General features: G+C 43.8%; 1 protein-coding gene across 5 annotated transcripts in view; it reads left to right on the top strand.

Annotated features, from left to right (window-relative positions):
* Nucleotides 1-20,743, top strand: part of LOC112559055 — a 59,980-nt gene that overhangs the window by 13,497 nt on the left and 25,740 nt on the right. Inside the window, exons 1-2 of one of the 5 annotated variants that reach the window (XM_025229927.1) lie at nucleotides 5,728-6,051; nucleotides 8,877-9,502. The exons of 3 other annotated variants lie outside the window; for them this stretch is intronic. The gene's annotated coding sequence lies outside the window, so the exon portion shown is untranslated. Of the gene's footprint in view, nucleotides 1-5,727; nucleotides 6,052-8,876; nucleotides 9,503-20,743 lie in introns of those variants that run through there. One more of the 5 variants, XM_025229925.1, reaches the window with a different exon arrangement.

Raw genomic sequence — 20,743 nt, 5'->3', positions numbered from 1 at the left:
CCCGTATGAGGCTAGCCTGACCTACAGGTGATTGACAGCGCTTACAGACGGAAAGGTCACGCCGTGTGATGACCTCTTTCAGTTGTGACCTTTCTCACATTTGTCTGCGCTGCGACCATCCAGTGTTAAAATGGATGGACCATGTGTGTCCCATGAAAATCAGACCACAAGTTCTATCAGAATCAGAAAAAGCATTATTATTATTGGAGATTTTTCACAGCTCGAGATCGTGAAATAAATGAGCAACTGCTTGCGTAGTATCGCACTCTTCAGGTCTCAATAAATAAAGGTCCTTCATAACCGTCCAAAGATCGATTTTCAATTATTATCATATCAATCTCACATCGCAAGAGCGCCATCTATTTGCTCTCCCTCTACTCACCCATCCCTACCCCTAGTAGAAGCTACCCTACTCGAATAATGTGCTTGTCCGTTAAAATGAGCCGTGAGGTCAGTTTTTAAAACTGAACCGTACTTTCTTCGGACAACGAGCAACTTTCTTTGCCTCTTGTGGCTCATCGGTCAGCAGCAGACGAATAGAGCTGTTTACTCGTTTTGTTTTGCTTTGTATCAGATTTTAGTAGAAGTGAAATAACCAGAACAAATGGGTTCAGACCTAAGTCTCTCAGGAGACTTCTTTAATTTTGCGAAACGGAGAACTGTCGTTTGCTTCCTGTTGGACTGCCAAGTCCTGTTTACACAGAGATGCTTCAAGCTCGAAAGTGAGTGAATGGCTTCTAGAAATAGTTCGTTTGTTGACAGGTCGTCCGTGGGATGCAGCTCTCCTCTGTCCGGCCAGCTGCTGAGGAGAATGTAGAAAGTCGAGGATTAACTGCAGCACCATCCGGATCGAATATCGAGCCGCCGATAATTAACTCATTGTCGGTATCATGTTAAGGCCATGTCACACAAAGAAAGTTTCTGGTAAATCTTGGACTTCATCGATGTGATCGTCAGTCACGAAATTTTCTTACCTACAAATAATTTGACATTGAATGAATCTGTCATCTATGTTTCTGAAGAAGTAAGTGCATCAATATTATTATCTTGCTCAGCGGGAACGAGAGTTTTAAAAGCAAATAAATGCAAATCACTTTCAAATAAGTGAGTTTAGCTTGTTACAAAATATTAATTCCCATATTCTGTTCCGTTCTCGCCTTTGAACATAGCAGTTCCTATCTAGGATTAACAAGATTAAAAACTAATTTCTCGTGTCGGTTTGCTGATTGACTAACACCAGACATAGGGTGGGACCTCTCCATTTGGCTGCGGCTTTTATTATTGTGATACATATACATGTAGGTTTATCAAAGTGTGCTTTTCTAAATAAAAATTATTATTATTATTATTTAATGTTACTAATCATTTTGTTTAACAAACTAATAACAGCTGTATGTTCACAACTTGGTAGCAGCTTCAAGCTGAATGTGTCTGATGGGTTAATCTTGAATTTTGAGATATTTAGAGACTTTAGGAAAAAAATATCGTTGCATCGACTTAAAAAAAAAGGAGAGATTTTTGTAAACTCAAGGATGTTAGCCTCGTAATGTACGAGAGTGGAACACTTCTCCGAGCGCCATGAACACCTCCGTTTGACGCGCAGGCCGTCAGGTTGACAGGTTAATTGATGGCGGCCCTGTGCTCGGTGGCGAGCCGCCTTTGTCCTCCACTGCACCACTGCACGAACATCCGGTGCTGGCTTCAGATGTACAGCTACGGACATCGATAAAGCTGCCTGAAAATGGCGTGAACTGAAAATTACATGCATTTGGCCCGGAAGAGTAAAAGCTTTGTTCAATGCGCATTGGAATGCGCAGAAGAAAATCCCTTGTGGGCATTACCATACGACTAGGACCCTAGCTGTGCAGACAGGACTAAAAACATTGCTGAGTGCTCTAATTTTACAAACAGACACAGAACTCCAACAGTCAGCCAGGATGAGTACGATCCGCAAGCAGGGCATTCATGTGACCTATGGATCGAAGGTAAAGTATCGTCGAGGGCAGCAAGATACCTCCAGACTATCGCAAGAACACCGAGAGGCTCTCCTTGTTTGAGGATAGTCAAGTTTCGACATAGCTGGCAAGAAAACCAAGTTTTTTTCTGTCATAGAGGGACTTGAGAACACAGAGTCAAAGTCTGAGTAGCGGGTTTCCAGGGTACATACATAGCTCCCAAATACATGGGTTATGGCATCTGCTACTTCCGGGGCATTCGATGTCGACATGTCTAGCAATATGACACTGGTGACTTGGAGCAATGTGTGTGTGTTTCTTTCAATTGCAGGAATTCGTGTAGCAACAAGAAGTCCATATAGTGAATTGGTGAAAGAACACAGAATCTTCCCCTTTCCATTGACTTCTTCTTAAAAAAAAAAACGTTTAAAGCCAATTGTGCAATTAAATAAATTTTATTTGATAAATATAAATGCGACTGCTATGTCCAGCACAGTAAATTTGCATAACTGGCAGTTTCTCGAGCTTTGTTACTCAGTCACTGTGGTAAAGGCTTGCCCATTCGGCGCCAGCTATAGTGAATATGAATATTTTTCCGAGGCATCAAAAGCTTCTGCTGGGTGAGTTAATTATAACGAGGTTAAGTCTTTGCCCTTTGGGCAACATGTAGAACCCAAGAACAAGATCTTGTTTCTAAAATTATAAAGTGGGTTCCAGAACAGTGGAGGATGTTTTACACTAGAAACTGTAATTATAAAGCACTGACAAACTTGCCCTGAGGCAAAGTAACATGGAGTAGTGCCTTCGGTCTGGACGTTTCTGATATCTTCGGAAACAAGACGCTTTTCCTTGCGTTCCCCATTTTTCCCGGGGGAGACTTCTTATTCTCCCTTCATAACTACGACCCAGGGGTCAAGCATACCCGAGTTTCATGGCAACATGTGTATGTTAGGGCTTCTTCTGTCAACAGACTGCGTACGAGATGAAGGTGCGAGACAGGAGCGGTCACTCCTGAGCCGTGGGCCTGACAAAAGAAAGAGTGATGTCCCTTGGCAGGGATTTCGATGATCTATTCTTTTTATATCCATTCGACTATTATATGTCACCAGGTACTGGACGCAGATTTAACCTCTCTAATCTTCTTTGCATGAGGTCACCTCGCAGCTGGTGTCGTCGTGACCTGGTAAGACGAGTTTATTAGGGTCAGGGTTCACTGTTGCACGAGCTGGTTGCTAACAACAAGCAGTCAGCTAAACTGGTCATAAACATTTTAGCTGGGTGCTACAATCTAGTTGTGCCACTGAATACTTGACCCCTGGACTCAGAGGAAAACAACCTCAAAAGTCAATTGAAAATTGTTAAATCCTCCTGCCTGGGTTGAAAAACAAGTGTCCGTATACAGGTGCGAGTAGGGATTACTTGTACACTCAGGTATGCATCAGTAACTACATGCGGGTATGCATCTGTAACTGGACACGGGTACTAGTTTCTGCAAGCATACAAAGTTAATTATTGATTTGATGTCTTATTTGGATTTATATGTCGATCACTAGTTGCCTTTACATGGTTCGCACCAAATGTAAACCCTTTGTCAGAGTTCTCGTACTTGTCTCTTGTGGCCTCAACCAGGTGTCAGTTAACCGAAGTACAAAGGTATTCCCCCACCCTGCCTATCACACTAGACTGCTATGTAGGGCCGGTGTTTATTTTCTTTTCGCCAGCAGCTGCTATTGATTCCTGGAAGCTACAAACCTGCAGGTGTGTTTTATTCTGTTGACAGACGCCGTTATGTTAGTGCAGTTTCTTCTGTTTCAATGCCCAAAAGAGTTGTTATATATAGTTTGACCTCTCTGCACCCTGACCTGTTAAAGGAGACGGCAAGTGGATTAACAAACTGGTTTTAAATGAAAGATACAAATTTTCATAAATATATCGGTTTACAGATATTTCTGGGTCTCGAAAGAACAGTTTACTTATGGCACCGATCCAGGGTGGTCCACAAAGGCCACCAGTCAGTACTCCTTCGGGAAAGGAAACAAGCTGACCCTAGTGGATGACATAGTCGGACCCCTTTGACCCTAGTACCGAGGGTTGCTGAGGAACTGCTGGTGGTTTGACAGACTGGCCCGTGGGGTTTATGTTTATGTATAAATCATGGAATGTATATCTTGTAATCTACAAGAAGCACAGGAAGCTTGCAATCTGCGGAAAGATATAGCCTGGGGTGGGGAACCTCCGGCCCGCGAAATCATTTGATGTGGCCAGCCAAGGCAGCCGCTGACGAGTTTTTCCGTTACAGCCTGTCTTCTCTAGGAACTTTCTAATTGTAACATTTACTTTACAGACTCCAAACAGTTGTTTTGTTATATTTTTCATAGGAAGAGAGCATAGTTTTCGTGCACTAATTACAAAAATGCGAATTGTGGTGACTTCAGAGGACAGCAGCGCCAGGCAGGCTGGGATTGTACAGTTGCACAGTTAACACACTGTGGCCAGACTAGAGCTGGACCAGACATAGCAGGTTAATTATTAAGTAGATGAGTTTGTATGGCGCACAAATGAAGTGAGAAATGTCAACATAGACCTTGGTTAAAAAGTTCTCAACCCCTGGATTATGGGAAAGATTAGAACAGCCTTGGGTTGGTTGCCACGTTTGAGGGAGAAAATCTGTTTTTAAAAAAATTGCTCCCAGTCCAACTGTCTTCAAAGCAGTGACTGTCAAGGAGGTTCACTCAGTTTTGCAATGACATTCTTCTCAAAGGTACTAATTCTCATCCTCTAGGAGACAACGATGTCTCGTTTAAGAGAGGTCAAGAGGTTATTTCCCGTGACGTCACAGAAGTCGGCTCGCTGATTAGGCAAGATCTCATTGGTCCTATCAAGCTTGAAGCCCTCGTATTTGTAGCGCCTTCACTGACCTGGCAGACATCAGTTAAGGTCACTCCACGTATGGTTGTCTGAAGCAGAAATTGATTAAATTTATTCCGCACTTAGCAGATTGATAACAGCTGTGTGTTATGTTACCTTGACAACAACCGCCAGTCTTAACTCACGTGTGACTCGGAGTAACCTTTAACAGTCGATCATCCATTTTCTTGCTACCTACACAAAAATTGACAGGTAGGAAATATATGTCAAACAGCCAGAAAGATCAGGAGTTCTTCTACTGTCTGTTTATCCAGTTTATTTCAAATTCTCTGTTCTACTTCCCGGGCATGCTGCAGAAGATTCGATCAACAGAAGTTCTCGGCTGTTCTTTTTTTCCCCCCGTTGTGTATGCATTCTTTGAAGAAAGTAGAAACGAATAATTTCTAAGGATACGCATGCTTTCTGGCTAGGCAGTTAGTGCGGTCAAGGATGTAGTCAACAGTTATTCCAAAACACATTTCAAGCACCATGTGACTGGGACGAGGTGACAGTTATCAACAGAACTGCTCGCTAGCTGAGCTCAGTCCGTTAACATTTACCACATTCCAAGGAAATTACCAGAATGTTCAGTGAGGCGCCTGATATGCCGTTGTACGACTACTTATTTCTGCATTTTGTGCCATTTGTATGGATTTCCACATTTTCATTTCTCTCGCTGTCTCAGCCATGAAAGATGGATTTCGATCAGTCGTCGCTTTTGCTCAAGACTGCCCACAAGGCGCTCTTTCTTCTTTATGGTGTGTGCGTGCGTGTGCGGGCCTGCACGTGCGCTCGCGTGAACCGGCCGTGACTGTCGCACGCAGCTCAGTTCTGTTTCAGCAGTACGGCTACAGACACCGTTCGCGTGTCACCGTTTGGTCTGCAGCAGCAACAGCAGCAGCACGTGGGAAATACAGTAGCAGTGGAAGCAGCAGTGCTGTAGCTTGTAGTAACAGTCGCAATCGCCGTACTGCAATCTTCGTCCGACTGCAACATCGATAGAATCTGAGCGTGCGTTAACTAAACGAGGCAGACTTTACACGTTGCCTACATCCTGGCTCCTGTGCAGATATATTGCGAGGACTTCGCGAGGGCTTTAGCAGTCATTGCAGTACCAGCATGCTGGTGAGCAGCGACGTCTGAACGGATGCAAGGGGGTTAAGTTTCCACAACTGGGCATTTCGAACAGGTAAGGCGTCGCTTTGTCGGAGTCCTGATGTGTGTGGCAGCCTGTGTTATCTTGGGCGGTAGAACGAAGCCACAGTACTGGTGGAGCTTTATGATCAAGGCTAATTGGTTGCTTTAGGAATTCTTTGCTAAACGAGCTAACCAGTTAAATAGGCTTTCACCGTGAAGCTTCATTATATTATAACATCTACTTCAGTAGATTATGGGAACAGATGCAACTGTTGAAATGTTTTAAGATGTACTTGTGTCATTGAATATGCCACAAATGGCAAAAATGAATACATGAATATAAAATAACATAAGATGTTTACATACCTCAGCTAAATAATTATGACCCTGCTTATTATCGTATGTCAGGATATAAGATACAAAGCAGAAATTGTTAGGAGAGGAAAGAAGAAATAGCTTTTTTCTGCAATCAGTAAAGGCCAAAATTTATTTCTGACCATGGCAATGTGCAAGTGGGTGATTTCTTTTATATTTCGCAAGCGCCTCTGATGTCGCCTTCATCAGGACGCGCAGCGTCTGGTGGGATCAGCCCACAGTGCGCTGGCAGATTTACGTTCACTAATTTGGTGTCATCGAGGACGAGTCGTGCACAGTTACAGAAATTACCCAGCCAGCCTGCTTGATTGTGTGTCTCGCTGGCATTTGCCTTCTGCAACGCTGACTGCTTGGAATAAAATCTCAGCGCCAGTCCATCGTCTGCGATGACGTCACAGAAAGCCTAGGACGCAATGCGCAGGTCAAGGTCAGGTAAATAAACCCGCAAAGTGAAGCAGGGTGACGGTTAGAGTTAACGGTTAAGCCTCCATGACGCTAAAAGATTGCGAAGTTTTGATAGCGGGGTGGATGAAGAGGGCTTTTGTTTTGGCGGGTGTAGAGCAGCGCTCCCTATGCCGACGGTGATAGGATCGTTTTACAGCAGCTCGACCAGCATGCTTTTCCCCTGTTTGATCGCTTCCTGTAGCGGCAAACCTTATGCAGATCTTTACACTATGTACGATAGATTCCAGGAAAAAAAACAAACAAACTGTAAGGAACAGGGCTTTGAGAAAATTGAAAGTGAACTGCAAGATTTCAACAGAACATTCAAGCCTCGATTAACGAGGGACGTACCCTAAGAAATACGTCATTATGCGATTTGATCGTTATGCGAACATCACAGTGTCAACACAGTTGTTTATGTATTGTATTATGTTTATGTATGTACAACCAGCGTGGTTTACCACTAGGCGATAGGAATTTTTCACCTCCGTTTGAATTACATGCAGACCATCGTTGACCCCAAAGTCATCATGGGGCATATAAATGCAACGGTCAATGACGTACTAACCCTGATTCAAGACTGAGAAGAGTTTTAAACTTTTTAAACATCTGATATTTGTCAGAACATTGTAAACAACCAAACTTATTATAGTCATACCCTGCAAACTGCCAGTTCTGCATATTTATTGTGCCGGACACAAATACTTTTAGCCAATCGCAATGATGGTAAAAGCTACTAATTTATTTACAGAGAATGTCTAGGGAGAGTAAAGTTCTGCATGGGTTTTGATCAGTCAACTACATGGACTTCTTGTTGACACACTAATCCCTGGAATTAACACAAACAAACAAACATCTCGCTGATGAAACAGCTCTTAAGATACAAAAGAATCCTTTACCACAATTTAACTGTAAGTTGTTTGGCATATCTCGTGTCACCCCTGGAAAGGTCAGGTTGCATCAGATGGCTACTGTCATCTGTCACACTTTCTGTCAAGCTCTTGTCTAGTGCGTGTCAAGCAATCTCGCGCAGATAGGAATGAGACTGAGCATTGAGGTTTGAATCCCAAATATAGCCTTACTCTGAGCTAACTCATTGTTCTTCGATTTCTTATGCCACACTTTTTTCTGAAATCGAAAATCTGTCATTCTGTCGTTTCTTACATAAACGCTTGTTTTGTATACATCTACTCATTTACAAACTAGAAATCATGCAAAATACAGAACACAGAACGTATTTATAACGAGAGACACAACGTAATTACACAAAATCTCAATTAAGCCAATTAAATCCACATCATTTGCGTGATTCCGCTCTGTTGCAACCACTAAATTACTTCCTACCTGACACAAAACAGTTTAAACACCTCTGAATTAGCCACGTGATATGCCTCGCCATTGGCAGTGATGTCTGAATTCGTCACATGATATGGTTCGCACTTAGTGACTGGAAATTTGCGACTTCTTCTTTAAACGAGGTAATAAAGGCCCAGAGGGTCAACAGTAGAAACAGATGCTAACTGGTATGAGCTGTGAAACCTGTATTTTGCTGCTAACTGCGCACGCGCCAAGCCTAGTGTGTTAAAGCGGAAGTAGCCTGCGGCACCAGACGTCACTAAGACGTCACGTCACTGGTCGAAGAAGCGTCACATGTCCGCCGTTTACGCGTGATAACCGTGTATTTCCTCTCGAGAACAAGCACGCGCATGCTCAGGCTGATGTCGCGCACTGAAGTAGAACAGGATCGCCATTGAATGAACAGGGTGTGGATTAATACTATCCTGTCTGCGCGTTCACACAGCAACACCAGCTGTTGTCGCCCTCGCAATGGCCTCCACAATCCTCGTCAGTAGTAAGTATTAACCTTGGCCTCAGCTTTCAAACAGAGTTTCAACGGCTACCTGCCTTGGGACATCGCAAACTGAGATCCGTTACAAGAATGGAAGAAAATGGAGATACGGCTTAGTGTGGGTGCTTAGTGCTGCTTCATTAACCCCTTGAGTTAGTTTGTGACTAGCGCTGTATCGTAAAGAAAGTTTCTTTGTTACCTGATTACAGGATCGAGCGATTTCTCCGAGGGAGCAAAGGACAAGAGTAATGTTGACTTAATGACCCCCGAGTTCTTCCTTTGAATAACTGCAGCTAGTGGGAGGCCTAGACACTGACAGAAAACTTTTGCAGCGAATGTGGAAGTGGATGGATTTACTAGCATTAGGGAGCGTGTATGCTATTTTTTTTAGCATTTCTCCTGAGATTCTGAGAAAATAAGTCCGAAACAATTCGTCACTAACCGAAATAAGTTGCGTGTCTGTTCGAAAAACGCTATATTCTTTTCGCTCGTCGCCAACTGCTTTTGATAGTCGAGGGCTGAGTTCAGTGAGAATCGCGTCAGCGATCACGTGGGGCTCAGCTGAAACACAAGATGACTTCATGCTGAGTTTCTAGAACTTCTCTGGGAAATCGTTGTGAGAGAAATCAACATCTGGCACACAGTGAGTGAGAGGATTACCTTTCGTGCGATCCGCGTGAGCAGCTGGCAGCGAGGATGTCACAGGTGGAGCGACTGGCCTCCAACGGCATGGAGGAAGGGGCGGAGAATGGGGAGCTTCTGTCCCTCAAAGACCATGCCGAGTACCAGGATGACACCGAGAACCCTTCCCCTCGCAGGAAAATTTCGGCGTCTGGTGAGTGAAGTTCATTCTCCTAATGCCTGTTGTTAATCGCGACGTACAGTATTAATATGTCTAACTTACAATATGGACCTTGGCTATTTTACGAGCGCTGCTAAACAATGAGTATATACAATGTACATATCAGCTTTAGACACGCTTGAGAGAACAAAGGGAAACAAAACCCGCTTTACATGCACGCGCGTGTGTGTGTGTGTGAACATGCAGAAGAGATTGGGAATATCAATGTCAGGTTGCACTGAAGACTTGATTCATAAAATGTTGTTGTCACGATATTTTGGAAAAAAAACTTTCCTCCATTTATTCAGAATCGAATATCTTCTCATTTAATCATGTGCGGACTGTGTTATCGTTTTTTAAATAAAGAAATTTACTTCACTACCATGTTACCAATGGTAGACAATGTCTATCAGTCGTGGACTTGAGATTCGTGCAAAGTGTTGATAGTTGTAGCATTTCCATCAGTGATGTTTGTTCTCAAAGGTTTATCTCTACTTTATTATTTTTTAATCTGTGTTATAAGGTTTGATAAAAAAGTAAAGAAATAAAACATAACATAATATGTAGACGCGAGATTAGTAAGGTTATATTCAGAACAAAAGGTCGTTTGTGTGAAGCTCGCATGTTGGTGTCTACACAGTGACTAGTTCGCTCATTCATCAGTGATGGCGGTAATAGACGGTTGCCATGGAGCGTGCCCTAGACACGGTTAGTCGGGCACAGTTCACTCCCAGTCGGATTATAAGGCTAGGGCACCTATACCTTCCCCTTTCATCATTCAGGTCGTAGAGCAGAGTTCACAGCCCATCTGTACATATTGTGTATATATATATATGTTCAGAGTACAAAGGATAATGCAGGCGGTGTGCACGTGCTGCACTTCCTGTAAGCTTCACAACAGTGCGGAATGATCGTTCTGTCGTGTACAGTTGCAGTTTAATTGCACCCGAGGAATACCGTGTCCAGTGCACGAACCTGAATACATCAGCGCCATCTGTCATCCTCTGCCAGTGGACCGCTCCGGCCGGCGATAAATTCAACACTATTTCATGTTAGCCGAGATGGCGATGTCAATCGATTCCAGCCGATAGGACAGGAACTTTTTCACGAGCGGTAGGATGGGTGGATGATAGTGTGTTTGTTTGTTTTGACCACTCACGTGCTCGGGCCAGCCAGACCATTCGTCAAAAGGTCCCTGGCGACGGTCCTCTTTTTGGTTGCTAGGCTCGCATCGTTCATCATTCCTACTTACATCAGGTTTAGTCCAGGAGAAGATCATTAGGCGACATTACACTCCATCACCTGTAAGCTTCTCGGCATACTCTGGTGGCCGATCATTAGGCGACTGCTGGTGAAGAAGCGAGGTCTGTCGTAACGGTATGTGAGCACGTGACAGCTGTTGAAGGTCGGTCTGGAGACCTCGCTACCCAGGTGCCACCGGCATCTTTCGCAAACACTCGACTGTATCGATTGGCTACCTGAGCAGCTTGTCAGCCATGCGTGATAAACAGCTCTAACATTTCTGTCCGGGTGGAATATGGCCCCAGCCCACTGCTTCAAGATTTGTGCAGCTTTCTCGCGTGTTGTGACAGGCTGTTAGCAGACATTGATTTATTTATGTAAAGTTCATCTTCAATAAGTCCTCGTCATTATTATCATTATCATCCTCATCTATGATCATTGAACCTAGAATTTCAAGACTCGTGTTTTTTTTAATTTGTTTCCTCCTTCATTATTCTTTTTTATTTGTACTTCGTATCATCATACGTGAGTTGCTGACATATGCAGGTCTTTGCACCCCATTGGAAACAAACCAGAGCACAAACTGAGCACATACAGAACACATACAGAACACATACAGAACACATACAGAACACATACAGAACACATACAGAACACATACAGAACATACAGAGAACAATAATATAATGCACAGGATCTACCAGTGTCATGTAACCCGAGAACTAACATCCTTGGTGGAAGGTGGATTAATGGTGGACCCCTAGGGTGATCTCAGGTGGCCCGAGGACAAAGGACTGGAAGGAAGAAGACTTGCCGTGGGTACCAGAGTCGTTAGATCTCGCCAGGGCTCGAGGTGTGAAGGGGGTATGAGGCAGGCAGGATTTTTTTTTCCACTTTGTTAGGTCTGGACTGGTCTGTTGTGCTCCCTGCCTAAAAAGTGTCAGTATTCAGGGAAATGTGATCAGGACAATCTTTTTAAGACCTTAAAGCTGGGATAATTGTACACAGGTACACAATACCATTACACGTTTCTTTCTCTCCGTCCCTGACTCTTTAATTCATTGCCGTATATCTTGCTTACTTGTTGCTGATTTTTATACTCACACCTCCCCTCCAGCCGTGAAATGGACCGGTCATCTACCAACTAGAGGAATTTAGTTTTGTCTGTCTGAATTTCTCTCTGGTGTACACAAAGCGTACACTCGTGCATATTCCTTCACACACACGAATGCATATATCGTCATCAACAGAAGCCCTATCCGGAAGGACCGGTATACCCGAGTTTACAGACCACTGTTTCTCTCCCACCCCACCTGTCTGCAGCACCATTCGCTGGTATACTCAAGTTTACAGACAGTTGATTTCTCTCCAACCCTACCCTTCTACCCTAGCAGTACTTTATTATTTTACAGCTTCACCATCCACCTCCACCCGCTCCCTCTTCCATCTTGTCCTCAGAAGCTTTTCATCATGGTCGGCGGCCCATTTCCAGCAGCTTTCCTCGGGGAATCAATCATCGGTTCCGGTCTAATGACCCGGCGGGACCGCTGTCAAGGTTACTAGTGCATCTCTTCACGAGCTGCAGCGGCGGTTGACAAGGATGCAGCATTGTCCCAGTCACATGGTACAACGACGAACAACTGCCGCTGTGCTTGTAAATACGATTGCCATCATCTCGTTGTTGTGAAGCCCTCACCGCGCCTGCTGCTAAAAGCCTCATTCTAGAGACTTCCACAGCAAATAAGCGGCATATGGTACGTCTCCGCGGTCACCATGGTAGCGAGTAAACAACATTGACCTCGCTTGTGTCACGTCACAGTTCCCGCCTTCATCTTTTGACCCATTCCCTCCCTCTCGCGCGCGCTTGTGAGCGTGTTTGTTCGCGTGCTTGTATGCTTGCATGTCTCTACATGTGCGTGCGCGTATCGAGTGTTTTTATGAAACACGAATTCGGACAGAAATTATTGTTTTAAACATCAAATTTGATTAACGGCTACTGTTTTTCAACTATCTAAATCGTGAAGAATTTTTTCTCGCGAGACGTTACATGATGAACCTGTTGGTTCAAAGCAAGCACGAGACACAACAAACAGAAAAAGGGAATATATGAGGGTATGTAAGGGTCTGTTTACTTGAGAGCAAAGTGTGTCAACATCCTGTCTGGCCGGAATGAGGAGGGTCGCGGTTATTCTTGCGCGTGCTGTATGACTTGTTGCGTCACAAATGTTCGTTAGGGCAAAACTTCCATGGCCGCGGGGAAATCAGTGGCAGCAGGATGCTCGCTTGGTGACTGGCGGTAACGGTTGTTTTTCATGCGCCATCACGAGGGAAATTACAACGGTTGCTTTTTCGAGCGGCAGCATGGAGCGTGCTGTAATGTTCACTACCTCCCCGGCGCCAGCCACACCGCTACCCACCCCACCCCTAACCCTTCACTGCTACTAGAGAAGACATCCGGTTTAGCAGCAGGAAGCGTTTTCACGGGGAGACGTGCTGGGTGGCTTTGGGTCACAAAATTTCCTGATAAACCTGGCCGTGAAAATGGTCACCTCTTGGTCCTACGGGAGATGGAATATTCGACGGTCGGAACCATAACCCGGTCATTTACAAATCATTTGGACCGGGTGCACAGACGTCTATGTCAGCTTCAGGTTTCACATTTAGAACAGCGGGCATCGATTCCGGCTGTCGATTGTGGCGGGTGTGTATTATTCCTGAATTCTAAACCCTCGTTTGTTTTTCCTCAGTCGCAGAACGGACGGCGGCAACTAGAGCTTGACCTCATGACCTCAGTACTCTCCCTTCTGTCTCGTGCGTCTGTTTAACCCTCGCGGCCTTAGCAACCGACGGCATCAGCATGGATACTGACGCTACTGCTGTCTGGCGTCTCTTCCCGTTTCCTCCGTATGAAAGAACATAAACGAATTTAACAGTCGAGTTCCTGAGGTAAGGGGAGCGGTAAGACTCGCAGCAGCTCAGTTGATGGTCGTGTCAAGCGAAGTAATGACACATAAAACACCTGTTGTCTACACTGTCTTCCCGTCAGGTGTCGCTTGTTACGCGTTTGACAACGAAGATCAAAAGTTAAGAGCCGCAGGCGGTGAACAGGTGTGGTGCACAGGTAGAGCGTTACTGATGTAACGGTCCACACGGGGCTTTGATCTTTTGTTGTCCTCGGGCAAGCGCGTGACAGCCTGTTTCTACTCCTTTGTAGTGTGGATGTCCTTGCTGCAGGCTAGCCAGAAACTATACAGACTATATAAACTCTGTAATGAGGATGCGAGAATATGCTGACACACAACTCCGACAGCCAAGCTAGAGCCTGGGACATGCTGACTCCTCCCTCTGCAGCAGAGGGATTAGGTTGTGTAGTGAGGAACAAGCAGATAAAACAAAAAGAATCTGTAGCCGAGACTTCACGAGGCGCTACCTTGAAGGCCTAGTTGAGCGGCCGACTATGGACTGTCCGTATACACCTTACCATGGCTTGTGGAGATAGTAGGGACATAAAGCGACAACACAAACACATTGGATCAGCATGTTCGTCACATATTTTGGAAAGCTAGAATACAAATGACTTCTAAAGACTCGTTTAGACCATTACTTGGGTTCAGAATACTTGAAATAGAAAAAAGTGTTCGAAAACAACAACAAACAACAACAACAACACGTGAGCTGATGTCTTCTGTCGAAGAGCATTCTTAACTGTGGATGTTTGACCTTCCTCTTACTTCACGTGCCGAAAAAAAACTTTATCAAACATGATCAAACATCGTCCATATTTGTCATACAAGAACAGTTTTTAGTTTCTTTCCACACGACTTCTAGGTAGTGGAAGTACTTACTCATGATGACCGCAGGGAATTGACAGCCAGAATGAAAACACTGGGCATAGGGGGCTCATTCGTGATGGCACGCGAAACCAGTTGCGAGCTAAAACTGTTAAATTGTGGCCATCACTATTTATAAGATAATTATTCTCCCATTATGCGAATTTCAATTTTCTCGCGGTCCTGCAACCTGTCCCTTTGGTAAACGGCTCGTCATGGTGCAGCTCCATAGGCTGCAGGCCTTGCGCAATGTCCGTGCATAGGACAAGATGGTGGATAGTCTCATGTGTCATCAGTTACGGTCCAGTGCACAGCTGGTTGTTTATCAGCCTCGCAAAACCCAGTCTCACTGCCCTACCCAGGCGTTGGTGATGAGGAAATGAGGGGAGGTGTGTGTGTGGGAAGGGGGCGCACTCAGCAGTAAACAAAGATTATGTGACCGGCCCTGTATCGTAATTCGCTTAATTGTCCGGCCGTATCTGTAGCTGCGAGCGACTGCTGATCCTGTTGGAGACTAGCAGCCAGCAAATCGATGTTGCTTTGGGCTGATGCACATCTCTGATGTAAAAGCTTTGAGGTTCTACCGACATGAGAGTTGAGACATCGAGGGCTTATTGTTGAACGCGGGATCGAGATACAGAGGACTGGCTGATACACTAACGGCTTGGTGAAGGAGGATTGAGAGGCTGAACGACTGATGAGAGGGTAGTGTGAGGATTTTTTGTGGACATATTCTCCTCGAGGAATAAAATAAAACTATGAGGCATTGCAAGATTTTAAGGACTGACTCGTTGGTAATAAGCAGTCACTGAAGGGATGTGAGTAGACATCAGAATAGATACCTGTATAAAGGTCAAGGTAAAGGTGCAGTTCCTGCCCCTAACAACCTTTGTGACACACCAAGCTAGGGATGTCAAGAGGATGGAGCCACTGAGGACTTGGACATTTATTGGCTTCATTACAACCTGCAACCAAACCCAGGCTGTCGTTATTGCCATCAATCACCGCCACGAATATAATTATATACATATACGAGATACTCTTATAATTTGCTATGCAACCTCTTTATTGCCACTTCAATTACTGTAACTTTCTATATATATATAAAATGGAATGAAAGATTAAAGGAGGATTAAACAGACACACTTTCTCTCTCTCTACTTGAAGGCAGAATAATCACAACTGTTTTTCGAGCGGTCTATCTGTAACAGATGGCTGTCCAGTCGACACAAGAGAACCGTCTATGGCCACACCAGGAAGGCGATTATTCCCCTTCATCATCCTTCGTCTGCCTGTCTCTGGTGTCAGACGACCACAGCTATTTTTAGTGCACACTTCATTGATGCGTCGAGGGGTAAAACGGAGGTTAGGGATAATGAAAACCATCTTGCTATTTCCTTGCTGTTACCGGGGATGTGGAGTGGCTAAGAAGTTACATCACCTGCACGGATAGCTAACATTTGAAAGAACCAGCATCATCGATTTCTTCCTTCAACAACAAAAGAAAATAATCACTACTCATAATTACTTTTACGTGCTAACATGTTCTCCTCCAGAACAAACAGTCTCTCTATTTGTGGACTTGAATCAAACATGAATGAGTATTCTTAATGATATATATATTTAAATTTGGTCTCAACGAGTAGCACCACTTTAGTGCAAAACCACCCATGATTCAGGTTAAATTGTATTTTCACACTCTGATTTTATTTTATTTTTGTTTGTTTTGTGACGTACAATGTAAACAGAAATAGACAACATTATATCTCCTTCATAAATTTCTATTCTTCATCGGATTGTGGGTGTGTGGTAATTGGTGTTTTATACTGCCAGCAACTAAGGCTACATCACAGCAAGGCAGGCAGCCCTGAAAACAGATACCACAGACAGAGAAAGAACAGTGTGCCCGAGACGAGAGCTGAACCTAGGACAACCAACCTTCACTGTAGCGGGGACAGGCGCTAACCGTTGCGCCACCGGGCCGCCCTCTTCATCAGACAGATTGAAAAAAATATGGAAGAATTTCCTACACCACCCACCTTTCCCCATTAAAACTGTTAAAAGCAGTCGGGTATAAAGTTCTGACAAAGGTGACATTTTCATCTCATCGCAAAACTTGGAAATACAGTCTGTCTGCATTTAAGGAAGTGTTGGGCCGTACATTTGCTGCAGAATTATTATTTAGCATTGCCATGGTAATGCAATGGCGGCCATAACGATCAGCACAGCGTGAAAATTTATATTATGTTGCAGCCATATATATTATGGTCCTCTCAGTCTGCGGCTTCTTGTCTTGTGGCTAGCTAGTCCTGCTTAAAGGGCCGTTAGGGATAACCCACGAGCGGCGACAGTTTGGCGGTTTTTAGCAGCTGCCTCCCTTGCCTGTTGCTTGGCATTTCATAACATTTTCCTGGATCGACCCGAGTCCCTGCGAAATTGTCGATGTGTGGCTAAAGTGCTTTTTCATACAACGGTTTATCAAAACGATATATCACAGCAATATATCGCAGGAGGAGCTGAGGTAGAAAGTCAATGATTACAAAAATCTTTCTCCATAAATTTTATCCTGACATTTGAGTATGCTTTTGCCTCGGCCATCCTCTTCCCTGAATGAAAGCAGCACCCTCACCCTCCAAAAATCGACAAAAGACTAATTAACAATTAAAAAGCTTTGATCTTTTGTATGTTGAGAGAAGAAAAAAAAAATAAATAGGCCGCATACAGAGATTTTAGTTTGGTTGGAAATGAGAAATAGGCGCTGTATAGACAAAAAGTATTGGACTTATTTTTATTATCAGTTAACTGTCATTCTCAGATTCATATTACCTGGGATTTTCCGTGAAAATGTTTTTGCCCGCGAAAGTCACGGGGGGAGGTGAGAGGAGGCGGGTGGAAACAGTCCCGGAGTTAGAGCATGATTGCCATCCTATACCTGCTGTTCTGAAAGTTGTTTAATTTGGTCCAGAGTTTCAATATACCCATTTAGCTGCACATAAAATATTCTTATGGTTCACACGATCCATCCGAGCATCCATCAGCATTACAGTTTGGATTATAGATGCGATTCCAGGTGTAATTCCTCGGTGGCCTGATTCTTTCTTGAGACTTAGCTGCAAAAGGTAAACATCTTATCCTTGACATTTACCTGGCGTTCAGTTCCAGGCAATGTCTCACCTGGAACGTGTTCCCGCCTCTCTGTCTCTTTCTGTCTCTGTCTCTCTCTTTGTTATCTGGCGATGGGTGGGTTTGGTAAAGTGGGTTTGTCTTCAGTCCTACTTTCTATTTCAGGTGCGATCGACAGGTAAGTTTACGTGTCTATTCATAGGGGATTCATCTGCGTCAGCATTTTCCCCCCTTTCTGTCCTAGTCGATGAAGATTTAATGTGTTGCCTTGTCATCGTGGAAGGGTGAGATGGGCGCAGCTTCAGCAGGAAAGGATCGATTGTGCTAGGTTCAAATCTCGTCTCGGCCTCTCTCGTTCTTTCTTTTGTCGCTGCCTAGTAGTCTAAATTTCTGAGTCGCCGTGAAGTACAAGTATCCACCACCACCCTCTGGTTTGGCCTGCCTGTGGATAAATGTTCTCGTAGCTGTTAGAGAAATGCACATCCTGCACCATGCGCTGAAGAAAACGAAGAGAAAAACTGAAACCAATTCACTAGATACACGCAGCTCGGCGTTGCACCAGGAGCTGCTGTCCATGGACACCTTTTCCTGTAAAGAGTGGAGCGATCTAGACCATGAATACTATCACAATATTTGTTTGGTTCTGCTCTAGAACAGACCAGTATTTTGAATTGAAACGGTCGGCACTTACCACCGACAGAATGAAGTTGTCTCCCTTTAGTTGCAGGATGCTGATGAACGGCGAAGGCTTCAGGAGAGAAGAAGCTGTCTATGATTGTGGTTTTGTGGAAATACTCATTGATAAACAGTTTTTACTATTTTTTGCTTTTTAAATTGAATGCTGCTTCTCGCAGACTTGGCAGCTGTGTTTTGAGCATTAGCAGAAAACATGGACATTGTTATCGCACAGTTGTCTGGACGACGGATGCGCAGACATTTCAGTTTCCCTGACAGACAAAAAAGAAAAAAATAATTAGATATAAAAAGCAAACACAGGAAAAGTAGGGGTAATTAGTGTTTTATGCCGAGCCGGCAACTGTAAACAGATGCCACATACAAAGAAAGAACAGCGTGCCTGAGACGAGACCTGAACCCAGGACAGCCAACCTTCACTGTACTGGTGACAGGCGCTAACCGTTGCTTCACCGGACAGCCTGAGGGAAAGGAAGAGAGATCAAATGTTAATCTTTTTGTAATAACAAGCACTTCATGAGGTCAAAATTATAATAAAAAAAGATGAAATGATGACAGGTGTCGCCAGTGGGACGAACTGCGACCTTTAAAACATAATTTGTACAGAACATGTCAGACACATTTGTTACATTAGTGGGCTGGGCATTTGAAATATAATTTGGTTTGACTTCAGTGTTGTAAGGATGTGATTCACTGTATGTGGTGTGCCAGGCTGACAGTCATGTCCGGTCGGATGTAAAGATCTCATGTTGAAATTCGAAGAGGAAAGAGAAATGTACTTTCCACAACACCCCGACCAACCTCACAAGCTTTCATTTGTATTACAACTGCTTGTGATCCTCGATAACAATGTCAAGGTCGCGAGTACGATCATTGTCATGACCCCCAGTATCCTTCCACTCCACTTATATTTTCTCTCATTTTCATTGAATTTAGTGTTCATCTACAGCCTAAATAAAGAAAATGAACCTATCATTGTCCTACTGTAAATAGCTAAATATTATATAAATCAAAATGCTGAAAAGGAAAGGCTAAATTTCTAGCATAGTGCAATAACAAAAGCACACAAAATTAAAAGATTTTTCCTTGTAATTAATCTGTAAAGCAAACAAATAAACAAACAGAATATCACACTCACAGGACCAGCCTCTGTAGACTGATGAACTCCAGAACTTGCCAAAATCATTCGCCTGACAGGATGTCCATTGACAGCTAGTCTTTTATTGTGATACAGCTTTGATCACTTGGGCTTTCGTGGTGCTAAAACCTTTTAGCAAAATTTTCCACCATGATCATACTTGGCATGGTGACAGACAGGTGGTTGGTTTGAAATAATGTGTTTAATGTAGCAGCCTCGTGTGCAAATTTACACCTGGAGGTTTTTCTTTTGTTGTTGTTTTTTTAAACACGTAAAGGCGAGCTTACCTGTTGAAGTCAGAAGTCAGCGAGTTATTTAACCAAGAGAAATAATTTTCGGCCATCGGTTAAAATGAAAGAAGTTTTGATGAACTTCCAAAGGTTTGCGTGCTTGTTTGTATGTGTGTGTGTAAAATATTTTTACAACACATTTCCCCTCTTTAATGAAAGTCTCATTGCGTCATAAAAACAAAGAAATACATACAAATATACACAATAATAAACATAGCACACTTACGTAGACCAAAATAACAAATATACAAAGACAAAATTACACAGCATCAAAATGAACAAGGTCTTGGTGAGGTGGAGAAAGCTTAGTCTGAACATTTCTTGAAATTTTGTTTCATATGAACTTTTAGGGGAAATGCAGTTAAGAGTCTAGAACCGAGGAAGCACTGGTGGTCAGGACAGAGGTCTAGAAATATTGGTGGAGCAAGACAGGCTGGAACCAACATACTTATCATCATCACCTCGATCGATATTGTTGCGACGCTTGGGTCCAAAATCCAATCTGCGAAAAGTGTAGCTGCTGTTGTCCTCATCCTCTTTACAATAAATGTCAGACAAAATAAAACATTTCTAGTAAGCATGCTCAAAAAAAAAAAAAAAAAAAAAAATCCCATGCAGCCTCTGTCTCATTCAAGTCGTCCATCCACAGACCGAAGTACCGCGGACCGCCATTACCGATCGATTGTGTTTGGGCTGCCATTCGCTTAGCAGACGATACTTTGAGCCCGGTTTTCTTTTTTATAGAAATTGTTTAGGCTGACACTCAACAGCTGACATATTGCTTCGACGCGGGTTTGTTGTTGTTGTTGTTAAATTGATGTCAAGATGGCGCGTGGAGCGGGCGACAGTGACGTCACAGTTCCGGACGTTGACTGTACGTTGTGGACGTCGTTCAGAGCATCATTGCCGATCCTGTAAT

Source organism: Pomacea canaliculata, linkage group LG3, assembly GCF_003073045.1.
Source record: "Pomacea canaliculata isolate SZHN2017 linkage group LG3, ASM307304v1, whole genome shotgun sequence".
NCBI classification, from domain to species: Eukaryota; Metazoa; Mollusca; class Gastropoda; order Architaenioglossa; family Ampullariidae; genus Pomacea; species Pomacea canaliculata.
Note: the sequence above shows the minus strand (reverse complement) of the source record. Positions and strands in the feature narration are given on the sequence as shown.